A 16058-nucleotide genomic window follows, 5' to 3' on the forward strand; every position below is an offset into this window, starting at 1 on the left:
CTGAGGACACCCACTGTCCACTATATCGAGCATGGTTCTGATGTTCCAACATGAGAGTGTCAATCTGAACACACCTTTAGAGACAGGTGTATGCTTTTGTCTCTTTCTCTTTGTTCAACCGCATCAGAAGACGCCCGCTGACCATGGCTGGCAAACCGGGTGGGAGGTGGAGATGAGCTTTGGTTAGGCCACCTTTTCGAGTCCCCTCTCTGTGTGGAGCAAGCAGTGCTCTCCTTGAAAAAGGCTGCCTGGTCACTCAGGATGTTGCAGAACAACTGTCATCTCCTGGGTCAGTCTCAAGCAACCAAAGTCCTGAGCTGCCTGCATGCAGGGTTGGGGCTGTGGCTTCCAGTGAAGCCTGTCACTGTCACTGACAGTGCACCTGTCCCCTGACATTTCATCCCTCACCTGTCCCTGCAGGGGCTTTACAAGTGTGGGTTCACCCTTCCAGCCTGCGCAGTGGCTTTTTTAGGTGAGAGGCAGAGTGTGTGGAACTGAACCCACCTTTTACTCCTAAGGTTCATCTGCCAGGGCCCAGCAAGCTGGGATGGTGACAGCGAAGTCCTCAGGACGTAGGTTTAGTCAGAGTACCCTTCTCTTAGATGGATGGCTTTACAAGGCTGAACGAGCTCCATCTGTTCGTGTTGGGAGTTAGAGTTGTCCTTCTCCTAGGATGGCTGCCTGAAGGGTGGTGAGCCCATCCTGCCCATGGACACACTGTGACCCTTCAGCTGTGACCTGTCTGGCATGGGACACCCTACTGGAGGCATCTGCCCCCGCCAGCAGAGCTCCCAACCTCCCAAGAGCAAGCAAGCTCCTCCCCCAAGACAAAGGGGTACCCACGGAGGGAAAAATTATCATACAACAATGGCAAGGGTCAAGGAGTGAAGAGGCTATCCACAGCATAAACTGATCTGTTTAGGAATTCTTCATGAAGGTAAAACCTACTTCTTGTTAGAATTTGTAAGAGAACTGTGACCTCATTTCATTTATTGCATTCTGTGCATCTTCTCTTATTCTGTCTGATCAAGCACAGGTTAGCTCTTTGACTGAAGGTAAGAGTAGCTAGCAAGAGGTATATTATTTACCTTTGCTCAAACAAGTGAATAAGAGTTCTCTGAAATTACAGCTTCCTCAAGGTTCTTTCTGTAATTTTTTTTTTCTCAAGAGAATGGCTGAATAAACTGATTATTTTTAAAAAACTAATATTTTTCAGGTTTTGAAGATAAAACTGACATTGTTGAACCTACAGTGACTGTGATCAACCATGGGTTTTGACACAGAAGAAGTATTTTGTAAAGGAAAAATATGAAGAAAAGGAAGAGATCCAAGACGCAATAGAAGAATAAACATCTACCTGATACTCGGTACAGGCTGTTGATTAATGGCTTGTCTCCCACTGATTCCTTGCAACAGATGTGAGAATAGTATTAAGACCTTTTTATAAAGAATTTTTGTAGTATATGACAGAATATGAGTTTTCCCTGCCCTAGTAAATACTATCACAGAACTCACAGGAACGTTTAGTTCCCAGCACTAAGCTTTCAACATGTAATTTCTAATCACATTTAGGTACTTCTTTATTCTGTATTGCATAGTACTTTCTCTAATGATTTCTGCATTCTGGATCAACAGCAAGGTGCTTGCTGAAACTTCAGTATGTACAGGTGGTGACAGTAGCACTTGTGATTAGTTGTAGCAGAGAGAAACATAGTGCCTGTTGAGCAAGGTACTGTAAAATAAGCAACATAACAGAAAAGACCTCATGTTCTGCCAAAGTAAGTGCAGTTGGACTGATTGTAGTAAACCAGTCCGTACCTGTGTGTGTACACCTATGTGGTAGAAAAAGGAGAAAAATGGGTAGTGACAAATTAATCTAATTTCCTTCCAACATGAAAGGCCTATGGATTAAAGACGGACCAAAGATACAGAATATTTTGGCTCAGCTGCTTGATATTCTGTCTTGGTATTCTTATCAACCAGACAGGGGAAATGCAGTCTAGAAAAGAAGGGTTACAAAGTAAATTTACAGCCACTTGGAAAACAGCACAAGGAGAGAAGGAATGATTGATTTGCTGCCAAAATGAAGACTGGCAGTATGTAGTCACCTATGATTCTCCAGGTCTCTGGGCAGATCTTTTTTCTTTTTTCTTTATTCTCTTTTAATTGTTTATTTGCATGGCTGATGTTCTCTGAATGAATAATTAACTCTCTACCTGCATTTTTGACACAGGTGAATAAGGGTAAGAATGATGCTGGTTAATAAACACATTGAATAACTGATTACTAGACTAGGCAGGTGATAGGGATAAATGTACAGGTCTCCATACGTGTAGGGATAATCTAACATGTAAGTAAAAAGATGAGATATGGGCCACCTAGATGCAGACCTTGGGAAAAAATATAGAGAGTAAAAAATTTAATAAATTTTATTTTAGCCACTAGTACATAACAATAATGATGCTGCTGCTAAAAACACATTCTTCTGGAGTTTATAAATATATTTTGTACAATGTAAGAAATTATTCTACACCTGACCTATAATATGGTGACAAATTTCAGACACTTTGTACTTCAAGAAAGATGTGGACCACTTAAGTCCTGAGGAGCCAAATTGGAATAAAAATCTGGAAATAATGATCCAAGAAGAGAGACTGAAGAAACTGAGGATGCCTAAAGAAAAAAAACAAGATAATACACTTTTTTACAGAAGGAATTCTGTAATAAGATAGGAAATAATTTTCTCTTTGTGTTGTTTTTTATCTCTAAAAGTACAGGCTTTAAATGATAATGAAGAATGGTACTTTGTTTATGTAGAAAAAGTTCTACTAGAGTAGATGGATTATGTAAACTCTGGAGCATCTTTATATATTTTTTGTATTATTTTAAATTTTTTTTTCTTCGGATTCTTAAACCAAATTTAAATAGCATGACCTTGGATAAAGTAGGAAATTTTGAGGGTAGTTTTTAGATCTAATTTTCTAGAATTAAGCAGCTATAATTATCATAGCATCAAAAAACCCGCAACTTTTAAACATTATGAATGTGCCTAGGCCCTCTAAAATGCCTGATATCTTAGGAAGTGAACAAGTGTTGGCAATAGTTAATGCTAGGGATCAATGCAAACTTGTTTTACAGTAGCTTCCTGGAAGACAGTTTTACTTTTTTATATTTAAATGCTTAATGAACTCTGCGTACAAGTCTAAAAATGTCCAGATCTCTGTAGTGTCTTCCTTGCATTTTTATCTTTGATTAAGAATGTTTAAGATTAAGATACTCCACTTGACTAAGGGTTGGCCTTTGAAATCTAGGGAGAAGTTACAGTTTAGGAAAAATTTAGGGAGAAATTAAAGTTTTCCCTTACTGTCTAAAAATTATTTGCTTTTCCAAAAATCAGTTCTAAAATGTTTTTGTTTCTTTTTTTTTTTTCATTTTGGATGTTCATACAGCAGTGTTAACTTTTCCTTAAAGGGCAGTAAAAAAGATGGTTTATTAATCAGGTGTGGGATTTTTAAAGTATTTTATGTGTTGAGAATGTCCCATCTAGTTTTTATTTCTATTTCTTCTGTGACTTAAAAAGATACATTTCTTTGCTCATGACATTTATTTCACTTCTCCTCAACATGGGGTTAGCTTATTTTTTTAATATATTTTTCCATAATTTATTCCATTCATTTGAAAATGCAATTACTACACATAATTAGACTATGCATGAGAAGAACTGGAGCTCAAAATCTACAAAGATTGCAAAATATTTGTTTACAAAATCAAAGTTAAACCCCCTCTCCCTTACCCCCCCAAATTTGCTATCTAAGAGCTGTAATTTTCAATTCTAGAACTATGATGTTGGATGTCTCCATTCTGCACTTGCATAAATTGAAGGAAATGATCAGTGTTTAAGCTAAATATTATGCAAAAGAAAAAAATCTCATTCTTTAATTGACTCACTGTATTTATGTTCATTGATTTCTCCTGTGGATATTCTGCCAGAAAGAAGGTCGAATATGTGAACTCATGACCAGTCCTCTTCATTCCATTATTCCTTCTTTTGTCACTGCAACCAGATACCTGTACTGGCCCAATGAAGACAAGGAATAGACAATTCACTTTCAGATCTATCAGAGTGGAAGAACTGAAGGTCAAAAGTATATTTTTCACTTTTATTAATCTTGGCACTTTCTAATAAGGCAGAAATGCAATACTTTGTTTGTAATTGAGGCTTTATTTGAAAATAGCTAACTTCCAAAACAAACTCTTTTACAATCAAAGCAGTCTAGCTACAAATGGAAAGCTTTTGGTATAAGGTATGTATTTATTTGCAGATATCAAGGTAATGAAAAATATATTGATAAAAGCTTTGTGTATTGTATTGCTACAATTTATTTTTTTTTAAGTTCTCAGCTTTATCAATTTATTTTTATAAACATGTACAGTGCAGCTATGTATCTAGTAATTCTTCAAAAGGGGATGAAACCAAATGCTTTCAAAATGACTGTATAGTGAAATAAAACCACTGTCCTTCTTATGAACACTTCTAAAACCAATCCTTTGGTAAATTTTGCATTGAATTTCTACAGATTAATCTAGGGAAAAGGTTTGAGGTATAAGCTGGTTAACCTCCTTTATTTTATTGTTTTAAATTTTGAATTCTTTTCATTAAGTGAGGTATTCCTCCAATTTTGGTATGCTTTCCAGTAGTATACTTGAAATGCAGTCATAAGCTAGCCATGAAAAAAATAATTTGATTACCTTAGAAAAGTTCTGGAACACATATTTGAAGTGTTTCCATAGCATACCACCATCATCAAGCCTCTTTTGACCACTGATGATTTCAGAGTTGACCTTCACCGCCTGGATGACTAAATATTGTTTAATGTCACACACAGGTGTCAGTTTCTGACAATAGATTGCTGCTGTCAGCAGTGAGCCCTGGCAGACTGGAGATCCCCCATGTGCTGGGATCAGATCATAACAGAGGGACCTGGACAGACTGGAGAGTTGGGCTGATTCCAACGGGATGAGGTTCAACAGGGCCAAGTGCCGGGTCCTGCACTTTGGTCACAACAACCCCATGGGGAGCTCCAGGCTGGTCACAGAGTGGCTGAGAGCAGCCAGGCAGAAAGGGACCTGGGAGTCTGGATTGACAGGAAGCTGAACATGAGCCAACAGTGTGCCCAGGTGGCCGAGAAGGCCAATGGCATCCTGGCCTGTATCAGGAACAGCATGGCCAGCAGGTCCAGGGAAGGGATTCTGTCCCTGTACTCAGCACTGGTGAGGCCACACCTCGAGTCCTGTGTCCAGTTCTGGGCCCCTCAGTTCAGGAAGGAGATTGAGGAGCTGCAGCGGGTCCAAAGGAGGGCAACCAGGCTGGTGAAGGGACTCCAGCACAGACCCTATGAGGAGAGGCTGAGGGAGCTGGGGCTGTTCAGCCTGGAGAAGAGGAGGCTCAGGGGAGACCTCATCACTCTCTACAACTCCCTGAAAGGAGGGTGTAGCCAGGTGGGGGTTGGTCTCTTTTCCCAGGCAACCCTCAGCAAGACAAGAGGGCACGGTCTCAAGTTGTGCCAGGGGAGGTTTAGGTTGGACATTAGAAAGAATTTTTTTACGGAGAGGGTGATCAGACATTGGAATGTGCTGCCCAGGGAAGTAGTGGATTCTCCATCCCTGGAGATATTTAAAAAGAGACTGGATGTGGCACTCAGTGCCATGGTCTGGTAACCACAGCAGTAGTGGATCAAGGGTTGGATTTTTATGGTCTCAGAGGTCCCTTCCAACCCAGCCAATTCTATGATTCTATGATAACCAGACTGTCAAAAGAAGTGATGGAGCCATTGTATTCAGCATTGGTGCAACCTTACCCTGAGTATTGTGCATTTCTGGGCCCACCTTTAGGAAAGAAATGAAGGCCGTGGAATGTATTCAGAGGAGGCCAACAGAGCTGGAAGTAATGTCCTAGGAGGAGCAGTGGAGGACTTGGGTTTATTTAGTTTGAAGAAAAGGAGAGGGATGGCTGACCTCATGGATCTCTGCAGCTTCCTGAGGCCAGGAAGTGAGAGGGAGGTGCTGAGCTCTGGGATGCAGTGAAAGGCCACATGGGAATTGTTTAAAGCTGCATCAGGGGAGGTTTAGGCTGGACCTTAGGAAATATTTCTTTACTGAGAAGGTGGTTGAACACTATGATAGGCTTCCTAGAGAGGTGATTGATGATGCCTTAAGCCTGTAAGTATTTAAGAAACATTTGGACAATGACCTTAATAATGTTTTAACATTTTGTCAGATCTGAATTGATCAAGCAGTTGGTCAGGTGATTTTTGTAGGTGATAAGTAACTCTAAGTTAGTTCATGGTTTTATGTTGTTAATAATTTCTAATATATTTACTTTAGTCCTCCAATACTTTGATCCTATTTACTTGAGGGGAATATTTCTTTTAAATCTGAGTTAATTTTGGCCTGATTTTTCTCTTTGGTTTTCTATTGCTTTTTAGATTTACCGTATATCTGAGATTTTGTTGGCATGTTTTTCTCTTCCGGTTGAATGAACTCATATTCTCTGGATAAATGTGTTTATTGACTGCATTTTATGAAGCATGTTGTATTCTATCTCTACTGTTTTATTTCTAAGATTTTTTTTTTACTTCAAAACAAATTTGCTTTCTGGGCTGAATTGCTGAGTTGGTTGCTGCCAAACATTGCATTCTTGTTTTTCTCATCACTGAATTCTCTGAGGCTGCAATGTCGAGTTACAACATTTACATCTCAGTATAAGGTCTTTTGTTCCTAGATTTTTTTAACTTTTTGCCAAGAATTTCATTCAAACAAATCCTTGATACTGCGGCCAACATATTTGTGAGAATAACTTTACCCTTCCTGTGCAATCTACTCTCAAAGTAGAATTTTCTGCAGGTTTTTGTATTGTTGTCATGCAGCTGGTCATTGTAATTTCTTTATATTCCTGAAATAAATCCTTTCCTTTTCTTTTTTCTTTTGTTTGAAAGCAAGAATTATCCATCCACTTCATCACTACAAGCAGGGTGCCAAAATATGAGCATATAGAGTTGTGCTTATTGACCAGTATTATGGGTGTTATATTCCTTTTATATTATGTTTCTAATATCATAGTTCTTGACTGATTAGAAGTGTTTTCCTGTGACTATTATGCTGGTGAAAATTTCACTAAAATTTTGCTATTTTACTGTTAATGTTTACATACAGTATTTTCTCTTATATATTAGCAAGTAATCTCTATCTCATCAATGATTAACGTTCAAGAAATGCACAATCAACAGTTTCTTTTTAACCTCTGGATGAAATAGAGGTTTGAAATTTGAATATTATATATCCATAAGCTATGCCATCTTAGATGTCTGAAAGTCTACTTTTTCTTAATGGGAGGCAAGAGCACCATGATTAACTTATCTGCAGTCCATTTCTTAGGCAGTTATTTATTTCACTCTTTTACTTATCTATGGCAGCCTATCAAAAGTATCATAATTTTGTATAAAAATAAGTGAAAGAAATGTTAATTTACCTTGCGAAACATAGAATTCTTATTTTTAGATACATTTGAGCCTACTTTTTTTATTTTTCCCTGAAGAAAATTTTCCAACCAGACTTCTTTCTCTCCCTTGCCCTTTGATATAAGTTTTGATTGTTAAACTGTTAACAAAGATGTGAATTAAAAAATAAGACATATACATGATTTAAAGAACAGTTTTCTCAACTATTAGAGAATGGAGGCTTTCCTGTGCTAGTGATATATTTGCTGAGAAAGTGCACTGAATCTGGCTCCACCAAGGATTAAGTAGCTTTCCATCTGTTCTGCAGTTCAATGTTCTTAGTAATAAGGTCAGGTGTCAGCATGCAGACAGAAGTGTAGCAGCTTCTACAAGGCCTCGTACCGAAATGATTAGTTAAAAGATATTCAGGTTTAGGCTGCAGGGAAATACAGAATTTTTTTTTATACAACAGCAAATACAATTTACTACTGTATAAATATCAGCAGGAGCATGAATAGGAGGAAACAGAATAGGAGTTAAGACAGAGAAGATTTCATGGAATGCTGAAGCAAATCTCCTGTGCTCAGGATGTGTGGATCCTGGAGAAGCACAGCACTTCCTATAAAGGGCAATTTTAAGAAAGGAGATGTTGTTCTCTCTTGTTGCCACATGGCCAAGGTGAAACCTGAAGACACAAACCAGTGGAATGGAAGAAAGTTGCTAAATCAGTTATGACATTCAAGGTACTATGAGGGTAAATTAAGGAATCCTGGGGAACCTTCCTGGGCTTGTTCTTGCTGGTAAATTGTTATAATTATTTCCAGTAGGGCCAAAATGTACTTTTCCAGGCAGTGGTTTAGCTTTTCTTAGGAGTTGACATGCTTCAGTGGTTGACTTTTATTTTTCTTTAAATATTTCGTTTGCTCTCAATGTCAACCTCAGCTTTAGGCCTACCTGCCTATCTTTCTGTTGCATTGCTTTTTTCTCTTTTCCTGTTTATCCTGCTCCACCCCCTTTTTACATTCTTTGTCTCCTAGGTATTTCACAATATATTTGGAATATCTTCAGAAAATGAATAAACATGAGCTAACATGATACTTGATGTTCTAACACTGTAGTGTGTTAATGTTTCTTCCTTCACCTTCTGTTATGCAGCTTGTAAACTTTGAACAAGCCTATGTTTTCATAGTGGGACTTCAGCCTCATTAAAAGGCACCTGTGTAATAAATGTGATTAACATAGTGCATAATTTTTAACCGCTAATTCTGCATAACAATAGTAAAGGTGCTTTTTGCAAGTTCAAGTTCTTTTTTTTTTTTTTGCTGGATTTGTTTAAATGTAGTAATCATTATAAAAGCTGTAAAGTGTTCCTGATTTGCATTTCAAAATGGTGTGAAAGCATAACAATGGGTTTTTAGAAGTGCAAATTTCTTTAATGTCTTTCCTTATCAGGGGATGTCCTTGGATTACAGAATCAAACTTGATTCACCAAAGAAGTTACATGGAACTCAGAGTAATTTACACCAGTACATAGAACCCAGAGTAATTTGCATCATTACATAAGTCTTAGATTATATGAAGAATGAAAAACCTTATTTTTATTACCTATCATTCTAATACAATATTAAAAACCCATTTTACCTTTCATTCTAACTAAACCCAACTGTATTTAATACCAGAGAGCTCTAACCCATCGTATGCTACAAATAAATCCTTTAAGTAGTGTATTAATGTAATCTTTGCCTATGTAGGTATTATGAGAAGTAATATGCACCGATTTATTAACTGTAGTTTTTGATTCCTACTAGCATTTTTCATTTTTTTATTTTTTTAGTTTCTATTTTTATTTTTAAAGGCTACACTGGTATTATTTTTTCTGTAACTGGTATGAATTTATTCTCTCCTAAAAAATAATGTGTCTGTTTTGGTAGATGATTTTACAAATTGTGCTTCTGAATGAGATGGTAATTACCTTGACAGAAAACCAAATATTTTTTACCTGTATTGAAAGATTTTTTATATATGAAATGCTTTGTAGATTTCAAACATTTTTTAAATTATTATTTGTCCCTTTATGTCTAATTTTGTTCTGTTTCTCTTTTTTTACTTGAAGACTAAAACTTTCTTAAGGAGTCACAGAAGTCTTATTCTTGATTCTTCAACTGGAACTCAGTGTAGCTGAACTAGTGTATCAAAGTTTAGCACATATTATTTCTGTGGGGAATAAACACTGTGAAGTTCTTTGGAAAATTGATTCTAAATTGACCTGTGATACTAGAGAAAAAGTGAAGTTTGCTTTTATGCCTGCAGAAATTATTTTCTATTAAATAGCTAGTTGTCCTCACTTTTTAAAATCTCTAAACATTACATTTCAGTGTTAAGACAGAAATAAACTTTCAACTGAGTTCTCTCTCTATAGAATAACTCAGTATTTTGCAATCTAATATTCCTACTATATTGGAAATTCCTTTTTTTATACAAGAAAAATTAATTATTAATTACTGATAGAATAAACTGCTGAAGACTGAATGAATATTCAACATATTTACAAGACCAAAGCTAACACATTTTGTCTGCATGTGTGGCTTTCAAATGATGGCTGTCATGCTGTGTTTTGATTTAACTTATGGATTATATAATGATGAGACAAGTGGAGGTAGAAGATAAGAAAATAGATAATTCTCTTTTTCCTAATTTCTAGAACTTTGTTGAACTTCTGAAGTTTTTAGTTGTAATTTACATCTGATGAAATAATGCAAATAGGTGGCTTATGTAAAATCAGTAAGTACTCTCACAAATTTATTTTTTTTGTGCAACTCCCATCACTTGTGTAAGTGTTTCACCTGTTAACTATAAGAGTTATGTCAGGACATCACCCTGGCCCACTTAATTATTTTCATAGAGAACAGTTACCATCCTGTGCTTCCGTTAGTGCCATTTCTCCTCAGAAGGACAGATGACAAAATTTACACAAGGAGAGGAGTTCAGTTTTATTGCATTTTTAAAATTACATGGTATGGTAACATTTTTTTTTCCCAGTTATTAAGTGCATTCCATTTTTATGGAGAAACACAATGTTCATCTGCAAAAACTCTGATGGCAGAAGTCCTAGTGGCTGCTCATAATGCTAGTGTTTGGTTTTCAGATGACTCGGGTTAATCCAAAGATTGTGTATTTTCTAGTCACATTCCCATTCCCTGCCCACCTTACAGATGGCTCTCTTTTGTAGTTAATGGAGATCATCTGGCTCCATTAATAAATGCTGGAATTAATTGCCGAAAAGGATAAACAATAGACATTTCTTTGTCATGCGTTTTTGTATGTGGATTTTTCAGGAGGGGAAAATAAATAAGAATAAAAAAGAATTACTTAGTAGGATTTGGTCATATGATATAGTATAATCTACAGAAAACCAGCGTAGTTTCAGATTCTATGTGAATAGAATTTAACATTAGAAATAGTCTTCTCTTGAGAGGTGAGAACAAGGATACTGCTATATTCAAGTTACTAGAACTAGACCACTGTTAATATGCTTCAGCTGAAAAGTTCTGTAAGATATTATTTGAGCACTAGATTCAAGAGAAAATCTTAAGCATCAGCCTATTGGGCTGTAGCACAAACATTTGGGATTGTATTTTTTGAGCTTCCATTTTTTTCCCAGCTGATACCATTTGACTATGACCTGTTGATAGCAAAATGTTTGATGTGGGGCATCCTACAGTGGAGATGTTGCTTATATTTGCTCTTTAGGGCTCCTGTTTTTTTTCCTGACTTTTTACCTGCAAAAGTGACAGAACTAATAGCTTTTGTTATTGCTTAAATTGAGGTTTAGAAGCTTGTTCATTGGTACTTTATTAAAAAATCAGTAGCAGGGGTTTGTAGAACTGAAAACAAACTTGTTTGTGTAAGAACAGGAACACTTCTGCATGGATACATCAGCTTGAGACAGATAGATTTGCTATAGTAATTAAGCTAATTAAGACAGTTGATTAGGAAATATAATTCATTTTTATTTGAGAAAATTAGCATGTTTTTTACTTTTTAATAAACATCATTACATAAAAACCTCACTAATGATCTGATTACAGGGAAGTTACTTTGATTGAAATCCTCCTTGCAGAAGTCCCTATCTTGGGGCAGAGCAACTCTAAATCAAATAGAGCATTTTTTCATTAAGGAGCAAAGAGCCTTAGCAGAATTCTCAAGACCTGCAACACATATGTGCCATAAAGGGGACTAGACCAATATCAACCTTCCTGTTGGGTGGCAATTATAATTTGCTAACATTAGCTGCTTAAACAGTTTATCAGTTTTACACTGCAAGAGAAAATTTGTTTCCAGAATTTTTTGGGTGTCTTGCATCTCCACTCGAAGGCTGATGGTAATCACTTCACTGCAGCAGAACACAGAATACAGCTATGATTCTGCCTCTAGAACCTGACTCATTTGACATTTAATTCTATGAGAATGCCTGTAACTCTTCATTATAACTGAAATAGCTCATTTTCCCTCTCTTCCCTTCCTCTTTCATTTGTCTCCAAGAAATCTGTATGATCACGCTGTTCTTTAGGCACTGAGAGCCAAGAGTAGTAATTCTATTTGTAGTTCAGTGTACACTGAGGAAAAATTGTAGCCTTTAAGAGTTCAGGGCTGTTGTGGTAAGTGAGTTGTTTTTTAAATACACAGAAGCAGCAGAGTGATTTACCTCTCCAAGGAAGAGGACAGAGGCATTTTGCAACACACACTTCATTCTCAATGATAGACACATCTTCCATCTTTCAGAACTGTGTTGCCTACTTGTACAATACTGAACTTGTACAATACAAAACTTGTACGATGTCACTTGAACAATATTGAACACGCATACCAGAGTCAAACTGTTTTTCATCAGTCTGCAAATCAATTGTAAGAGAATATTCTCCTTGTGAGTAATCTCTTGAATTTTCAGTCTTGAATGCTCGCCATCTGTCTACAAATGGTGACATGTTTATGCAGAAGTAGAGAGCAAGGAATAACATGCTACAATTAAATTATCTTCATTGCAGTTGAGCCACTGCCTTAAAGAACTTTTATTTGTACTATTTTTTACCTTTCAGAGGCTGCCAAGGTAGGTTATATTTATATATTTATCTGTAATGAATATTGTTTTGGACTTCACATAGTCCATTTCTAGAGATCATTGGGGCAGAATAATGAATAACATAATTCAGAAATGGAGTCAAACTGGATGTCAGTGAGAATGTTGCTTGCACAAGGGCAGTAAGATTATTCCCCCTTCATTTATACACAATCATATTTGTCATTGTAAAGGGATGTATATTTGGTTTTCATGATTTTCCTTAGGATGCAATATGACATAAATCTAAGAACAGGCCTGCAGGTAACACTCTTACAACAATCCAGTTGTTCAGAATATTGACCTAAATATTTTGCTTCCTGCAATTTGATCTGATTTTGTCCTACTCATTATGACTTTTTAAAAAACAATTACCTCAGAATATTCTCCATCCATTCCTAAAATAAGTATGCTACAATGTTGTAGCTATTTTTGCACCAAGAAAACTCACTTCCTTCACCTGCTGTAATTCAAGTACTTAAAAGCCAGTTGAAGAATACTGAACACATACACACTTTTTGCCATGCTGAGGGTATGATTCTAGTGTCCTTTGGTTCTATCAGCTTCTGCCATTCTGGCATATATAAAAGTAACACCAATTTAAAGACTCCACAGTTGACAGTGCAGAAATTAATTCAGTAACTTCTGGGGAAAGATGATTACTCTTCAAAGGTTCAAATAATCCTTTCCGAGACTATTTAACCATTTCATAGGGGGGAAAAAAAAGCATTAGTAACAGAGGAGAGGGGGGGCTGTACAAAATATTAAAAAATGTTCTATGCATCTGTCTTCTTGCTTGTTGTATAGTTATATAATGAAAATCAAATTAAAATCTTAAACTGAATTTTGTGAGCTCAGGAATATAAAATTTTTTGGTTGCATGTTTGCATATAACATATCACAGTGATTTTGGCCCCTAATGGTGACTCTTAGGCACTGCATAAATAGATTAAAAAGATAGGATAATCATATCTTTTTTGTTTACTAGGTAGTTATTCTGGACCACTATAATCCAGAACCAGATCAAGATCACATCATGAGCATAATTTCTCTATTCAGTGGACTTCAAGTATATTCCTCTAACAGCATGGCAAGGTGGATCCTCTCTTTTGGTAAAGTATCTTTTATTTTTGCACAAATAATTTCAATTTAATCCTGATCCTAATGAAAAGCAGAATATTTAGACATTTTATTTGGTTAGGGGGCAATTATTTTTTTTTCTGGAAGCTACGTTGTAGCAGAGCAGGAGCTCTACGCAGTTGCTTATCAGAAAACAAGTATTAATTTAAGAGGTAAACTCATCAGAAGTTTCATCCAAACAATTTTGTGGTCTCGGTTTACATTACAATAGCTATGAATGCAGAAAGCTCTTCACACAACATATATGTATTCTCAAATGTTTAGACTAGGTTTTTGTTATGGTGATGAAATAATAGGCACAGTTAGGAACATCAGCCCTGAGGTTTTTGTAACTCCTTTTGTGTTTTTAAGGAGCAGATTGTGCCATGCCAGGCAATTGCAGAGCTGCATTAGCATAAGCATGAGGCTAAAGCCAGTGCTGCATCTCTTCTGAAAAATAGGAGTTAAAGTATAGTCTTCGTATCTAAGCAACAACTCTGCCTGATGCTTAAGGAAGACATCATCTCTCATGCCTAACTATTCCTTTAATGTGAATGAAGCCCTGGAGCCACTTGAATGAAGATTTGTCTTTGCTCAGGGATTGCCACACTGCAAAGTTTCAAATATAGCACCTTATTTCCTTAGTTTAACACAATTCTGCAGTTACAGGAGAATTTAACTGGCTCAGTAAGTGACTGCATTCTCATCAGCTATTTAGATTAATGCTTTGTCAGTCCCTGCTTCAGACAAAACAGGAGTTCTTCCCTAGTCAGGATAGACATCACAACAGTCAGGTGTGGTTACTGCTATACAGAGCTCTCTGCTCAGCACCAAAACTAATTTAGTCTGAAGGATATAGCAGACCCTACAGCCCCGCAGGTGATGACAGACTAATGAAGTGGATTCTTACCCAGTGTCAGTGCTGAGCACTTTGATAAATTATTGAGATTTCTTCAGGAAGAATAGAAATAAAACCATGAACATTTTCATCTTCTTAAAATTTTGAAGAGCAAAAAGATGCATCTTCTAATCAGCATTTTCACTGTTCCCATGAGCTTGACATGGATAAAATACTGCTCTTATGTAAGACTCATGTAATGGAGATAAAACTGTTTAAGACAGCCTAGAAGTATTGCTATGGACTCATAAATATGGTTTTGAAAAATGAAGAAGAGGCTATGGCGTAATAGTTACAAACAGAAAGAATGAGCACAGAGTTGTACTATGTGGATCCATGCACTGGCAGAATGTGCTTTGAGATTAAAATGTGATCATCATTGTGCTCTTTTGTATTGACTTTTCAAAGTTATAAGTATCTACTTTGGAAAGCAAATTCTGTATTAAATCCCCAATTTCCTTTTAGATTATGAGTGGAATGCAAATCAGTGAAATTGGTGCTAATTTTCCTCACTGAGGAAAGACAGAGATGCAGTGGCACAAAGAGGAAAAAATGTTCCCATTGACAAATTTTCTAGCTTTACTTTGGGCCCTGAGCATAACTGCAATGATCATATGAGAATAAAATTGATAGTGTAGGTAGATACCTGACATTTTTCTCCTTTGAGTTTTGAGAGCACAGGGCACTAGAATCTCTCATTCTCATTGATGAAAACCATGATCATCTAGCCTACATGCTATGTCAAGGAGAAGTTTTACTAATTCCTAGAAAGTAGATTTATCTGATTGTTGCTTTAATATCTGAGGAGCAGCTTGATGTAATAACTCTCTGTAGGCAACTAATTGCATTCAGTCTTACAATCTTGAAGTGAGAAAGGTGTCTGCATCCAATTCATTGTCTGAACTACAAAAAGCTAAGGAGCAGATGTCTTAATTGTTTCCCCATTTCCCCAGCAACAAGTTGCATGTAATATTGTCAATTATACCACAACTGTCTGCAATTTTCTAAGAGCTAATGGGTCTACTCAAGATCTGTAGGATATACCAATCTTTCTTTCATTTTTCTACTATCACAATGTCTTGGGAAAGCGTCAGCCTTGAAAAAATAAGTAGTCAGTTTGCTTTCTGTGGCTGCTGAGCCAGTCTGAACACCTGCTCTGCTCCTGTGTAATTTCTCTGCAAACAGCCTCAAATAGTGTTTAATGATCACCCGCAGCATTTGTAATAAAAACATAATAAAAGCTCCACACAGAGAAAATAAATGCATCTCCAGTGAGCTGGTGTGTTGACTTGAGAAATAGAAGAAAACATAGTTCTTCAATATTAAATAAGACTTTCTCACTGAACTAGAGATAGGCAATTGATCGTTAGTTCTGTGGCCAAAGAAGAAATACAGGAAAGACAAGATTTTATTTTGCTGGGACTCACAA

The sequence above is a fragment of the Heliangelus exortis genome, chromosome 2 (genome assembly GCF_036169615.1).
Source record: "Heliangelus exortis chromosome 2, bHelExo1.hap1, whole genome shotgun sequence".
NCBI classification, from domain to species: Eukaryota; Metazoa; Chordata; class Aves; order Apodiformes; family Trochilidae; genus Heliangelus; species Heliangelus exortis.